Here is a 6,233-nt window from a genome sequence, read left to right as displayed (position 1 = left end):
TGACCACTCAGAGAAAGTTGAGGGAGTAGCAGGCTATCCTTGCCCACAGGGTGTAGAAGCCAATGCCTACTCCATACCTTCTGACGAGGGTGTTAAATTTCACCTGGGTTATCCCTGGAACTCTCTAGAAATGAAAATGACCTCTTCCGGGGCCTTGGGAATTCAGTTATTAACTCAGACTGACCAAATAATAGACAATATTTTGGGAAAGTGGCCTTTGAACTGGACATTGGAGATGAATCACCACAAAGCAAGGCTACATGAAAGACATAGGGTGTGGAGTTATTTTAAGGACACCAAGCAGTTAAAGTGAAGATAAGAAGTTTAAGATAGGTGACAACATACATTTTTATGAGAAAAAAATAGAGTGACAAAACTGGGAATATTTAATAAAATCACAAGTTTATGTCTGGGCATTATAAAACTCGACATTTGAACAAGAAAACAGACAAAAAGCTACTAAACTATTCTGTTGCCTAGCCAAATTCCCTTTCTGGTGTACAAAGAACATTTAAGATCCAGAGATGAAATTTACACAAATAAAATCTCAGTTGCTAATTTACAAAAATCAATGCCCTTCCTGTATACAAATGACAGGCTAAAAAAGAAATTAGAATACCTTTGGCCATTGCCTAAAATAATATAAAATATCTTGGGGTATCTCTAACCAAGCTTGTGAAAGATTTTTATGTTAAAAACCTTAAAGCATAAAGAAGAGATCAGAAGATGGAAAGCTCCTTCCTGCTCATGGACCAGAAGGACTAATACAGTAAAAATGGCTGTCTTATCAAAAGCAAGCTACAGAAGAGATCAGAAGATGGAAAGCTCTTTCCTGCTCTTGGACCAGAGGGACTAATACAGCAAAAATGGCTGTCCTATCAAAAGCAAGCTACAGACTCAATGCAACCACATCAAAATTTCAACACAATTCTTCAAAGCAAATGAAAGGACAATTTCAGCTTCTAGTAGAAAAACATAAAACACCCAGGATAGCAAAAATCCTAAATAATAACTAAGTTCTGGAGGTGTCAGTATTTCCAATCTCAAGTTGTAGTACAGAACTATAGTACTAGAAATAGCATGACATTGGCCCAAAACCAACATGTTGATCAATGGAATTGAATTCAAGACCTAAACCACATACCTATGGACACCTTTTTTGATAAGGATGCCAGAAACTCATATTGGAAAAAAAAAGGACAGCATCTTCAGCAAATGGTGCTGGTCAAACTGGATGGCTGCCTGTGGAATAATCCAAATCAATCTATACTTATCAGTCTGCACAAAACTCAGCTCCAAATGGATCAGACCTCAACATGAGACAAATAGGCTGAATCTGATAGAAGAGGAAGTGGGCAACAGTCTTGAGTTCATTGACACATCCTGAACAGAAAACCATTGACTCCAGAACTAAGAACAACAATTAGTAAATGGAACTTCAGGAAACTGAAAAACAAAGGAACCGTCATTCAGACAAAGCAGCAGGCTACAGAATGGGGAAAGATTTTTTACTAACAACACATCTGATAGAAAGTTAATATTTAAATTTTCAAAATAAATTTTAAAAACTTCACCTCAAGAAAACAAATAACCAAACCGAAAAATGGGATACAGATCTAAATAGAATTCTTAAAGAGGAAACTCAGATGCCTGAGAAACACTTTGAAAAATGTTCAACATCCTTAGTCATCAGGGAAATGCAAAGCAAAACTATTTTGCGATTTTTATCTTACACCAGTCTAAATAGCCAAGATCAATAAAAACAAATGACAGCTCATGTTGGGAGAATACAGGGTAAAGGGGACACCCATCCATTGCTAGTAGGAGTGCCCATTTGTATGGCCACTATGGAAATCAGTGTGATAGTGTCTCGGGACTCTGGGAATAGATCTTCCTCAAGACCCAGCTGTAACACTTGTGGCTATCTACCCAAAGGGTGCTTCCTCTTACTACAGAGACACACACATAGGAACTCAGAGATGTGTCAGCTTGTACAGGGCCCGCACAGGTCTGTGCCGGATGAGAGGAGAGCCACACAGGTATCCCAGCACTGAGAGAAGTGGACACAGCCTCCATACCTAACCCACAAGTTGTCTCCACTTGACACCACTAATAAACGAAAAATTAGTTCTTTCCAACAGATCTCACTGGGGATACATACCACTCTTAAGGGCAGGCCCATGCTCGGCAGGAGATGGCCAACACAAAATGAACTCAATGGCATCTTTGGAGATTCTTCATCTCATAAATATTTTGTCAGAGCATTTTTTTTTAATTTTGTTTGTGTTTGTTTGTTTTACCTTGCAGGTCCTTTGCATATATACTATGGCTTTCAGTTTTGTGTTTTTATAGGATTCCTGTGTGTATGAATGTGTGTCTCTGTGTCTATATGTATTTTTCATGCTTTTTCTATGACTTTTTCTTTTTATAGGATTCCTGTGTGTATGAATGTGTGTCTCTGTGTCTATATGTATTTTTCATGCTTTTTCTATGGCTTTTTCTTTTGTTTGGTTTGTTTTATACTATTCTGGTTTGTTTGTTTTGTTTTATTTTATTTTATCATTATTCTTTAGATGCCTGTTTACTTTCTAACAAGAGACAAATGGATAGAAGGGGATGTAAGGAGAATCTCAAAAGAGTTGGGAGAAGGAAAACCGTAATAAGAATATATTGCATAAAAATGTATTTTCAATCAAAGAAAAAATAAAATATAAAACTCGATTGCTACTTCTATATCTGATCTTCTGGGTCCACATGAAAGATAAGCCCCAGGGGACCTACAGCTTATCTACCTAGGACTTAGAATCCTAGGAGAACAACACGGACGGGTTCCTCCAAGGAATGAATCTGGAAAGAACAGATTTCTTAAGACTCACATGAGAAGGGCTGTGGAAGATAGGGGTAGGCAGTCAACTGGGGATCATGTTACCCATCATCCCTGTACCTCAAGGCAGAGCCACATCATACCCAGCACAATGAGGATGAGCTGCTGGTGCTTTGTAGGTGTATGTGATGGATCAATGAGGCTCTCCTGTAATGAGCTCGGTGATTCCTCACTTCCTAGCCTTGACAAGGTCTCCACACCTTCAGGAGCTAACCAGAAGTCCTTTCTCATTAGTTCTTCAGTCTAGGAAAGGGTATGCCAAAAAGTTTGATAGCTTAACAGAAACTGTCAAATTCCTAGAAATGAATAAATAGAGAACCAAATAGACCAATCATCAATCACAAAACTGAGTCTCCCAGGACCATACAGCCTCATTACTGAGTTTTACTGAATACTTAAGGAACTAATACCAAAACTTCATTATTCAAAAAGATAAAAAAAAAAAGCTTAGACCTATGTGAGTCCTGTGCAGAAAAAAAAAATGGTGTGGATTTGAGTGGGTAAGGAGGTGGGAAGAATTGGGAAGAGTTGGAGGAGAATTAAATGATGATCAGAACACATTGTATGAAAAAGAAATCTATTTTCAATTTTAAAAGGGATCCGAAAGGAAGGAAGTTATGGGCAGTTTGGATGAAAATGCTCCCATAGGCTCTTAAGTTTGAATACTTGGTCCCCAGCTGGTGGGACTGTTTGGGAAGGACTGGGCAGTATGACTGTGGTGGAGGAGGTGTGTCCCTGGGGCAGCATTTTGATGTCTCAAAAGACTTGTCCCCATCCCAGTGAGAAACTTACACACACTGTTCACATGTACACATATACTGAAAAACTGTCTGAATGGATGGACAGATATAGCATCTTCAAGGAGTTTTCAAGCCTGGTTGACACTAGTACAAAGGGAACTCACTAGTCAATTTCAAAATAAAGCATTTGCATGGAACTGATGGAAAGGATTTCTTAATGGCTTTTCTTAATTGCCTAACAGAGTCAATGATACACCATTGCCATTTGGAAATAAATATCATCCCATGGCATCATTTCCAGGTACGGCATCTGTTCAAAGTTCCCAAATCAAATGAAGTTGAACCCAAATATTCAAATGGGCAAATTACAAAGATCTTTTGGTTTCAAAACAGGATCTCACTCTATAGCCCAGTTTGGCTTAGAATTCACTATGTAACCCAGGTTACCCTCTAACTCAAGGCAGTCCTTCTGCCTCAGCCACTCAAGTGTTAAGACTACAGGCAAGATCCACTGCTCCTAAGACATTTCAAAATTGTGTATGCATACATGTGAGAGAGGGAGGGTGGGGTTCCTGTAACCTAGCTTAGCCTACAGCTGGCTGTGTAGCTGAAGATGACCTTGCATTGCGGATCCTCCTGCCTCTGCTCCCAAGTGCTGAAATAACAGGGCTTTGCACCACACCCAGTTTATGTGGTACCTAAGAACAAACCCAGGACCTTGTGAATGTCAGTCAAGCATCCTACCAACTGAGCTGTATCCCCAGCCCATAAACACTTTTAAAAGCAATTATAACTCTTAAATATTGCTTAGAGTTGATGAGGTAAAATGATTTTTGTACAGAAGTAAATGCTTAAATATTACTTATTTAATATTTTTCCTTTCAAATGCTATTATTGCATTTATAAAATAATCATAATTCAAAGATATAATTTATAAATTATTAAGTACACATATGTAAAAAATAATCTTACTGGAAGTTGAAAACTGAGTTAGTAAACTTTTGTTTGTTTTTGGCATCACTGGAGATTGAACCCAAGGCCTGGCCCACACCAAGCAAGTGCTGTATCACTGAACTAATCCACCCTTTTAAATTTTGAAACAAAGTATCACAAATTTACTGTAGCTAGCTTTGAACTCACCCATTATGTCTTGAACTTGTGGTCTTAATTCAGCCTCCTGAGTAATTAGATCACAGGCCTGCACCCCAAAATGTAGCTAGAAAATTACTTCAAGGGCCAGAGAGAGGGCTTCATGGCTAAAGGCACCTACTGTCAAGCCTGATGACCTTAGTTCAATTCCCAGGACCCACATTATGGAAGGAGAGAACTGATTCTGGAGAACTGTTCTCTGATCTCCATACATGTATGACGTATGATGGCCTAGGAGCACATACATACAGACAGACACACACATACACACAAGAGCAAATGTAACAAACATTTTTTTTAAAAGAAAAATACTTCAAGTAGACAGCTATGGAATTCACTATACTTGTCTATCACAGAATTAACTTATTAAGTAACTATGTATCCATAGCAAACAGATTCATGAAAGCGTGTTTGCTTTACTAATTACTAGTGAAATGCATATTGAAACCACAGTGAAATACCAGTTCACACCACTCATAGAGGCTACCACCAAAAAGAAAGACGGTAAGTGTTGGCAAAATGTGGAGGAAGGAAGTCCTGTACATCATGGACGGTGGTCCAAACTGCAAAGGGCATGCTGGGAATTTGAATAGAGCTCCTTCAAAGAGGAAAACCAGAATCATACAAATGAATATTTCTTAGATGGTTACAGGTCCTGCACTCACTGCACCATGATCTGCTGTGGCCAAGCTGCGGCAGCACACTGAGCATCCATCCACAGATGAATGGGGAGCAGATGTGAGGTATCTGTACAGAAGGATACTATGCAGGCTTTAAAAAGAGGAAAACGTGTCATTTGCAACACCGTGGAAAAGGCTGGGAAAGATTAAGCTAAGTGAGAACAGTCAGCACAGAGAGGCAGAGCCACTATTACTCCTTTGTCAGTGAAATCTATTGGAGAGAAATAACCAAACTTATAAAGTCAGAAGGTAGAACATGCTGGCCTCAGATGGGAGGAATGGGGTGCTGAGATCTATTTGAGAATTGCTAAGCATCATCAGTTATAGGGAATTAATCTCTGCATTTCAACATGACTGAAAGCGTCAACTATCCTCACCACAAAAGAGGAAACGAGGTGACAGATGTTAATTAACTTAATTTAATCATTCCATATAGAACTAATCTATCACAACACTGCACATCATTAATGCATATAACGATAAATTGTCAACTTACTATAAAAAATTTTAATTTAGTGGGTTGAATGAATGAATAAAACCTCTCACACTGGGTTGCCTCACCAATCTTAACACAAGAGGAGGAGCTTAGTCCTACCTCACCTTGATACACCATGCTCTGTTGACACCCATGAAAGGCCAGCCCCTTTCTGAACAGAAACAGAGGAAGAGCGGATTAGGAGAGGGGTCAGGGGTGGGGGAAAAGGAAATGGGAAGAGAGGAGGGGGAAAATTGTAGTTGGGATGTAAAATAAATGAATAAAATTTAATAAAAAAGAAATAG

This window comes from Microtus oregoni, unplaced genomic scaffold (assembly GCF_018167655.1).
Source record: "Microtus oregoni isolate MIOR12 unplaced genomic scaffold, Mior012 000055F_ref0000237, whole genome shotgun sequence".
In the NCBI taxonomy this organism is placed as follows: Eukaryota; Metazoa; Chordata; class Mammalia; order Rodentia; family Cricetidae; genus Microtus; species Microtus oregoni.
The sequence above is the reverse complement of the archived record's forward strand: the minus strand, read 5'-3'. Positions refer to the sequence as shown.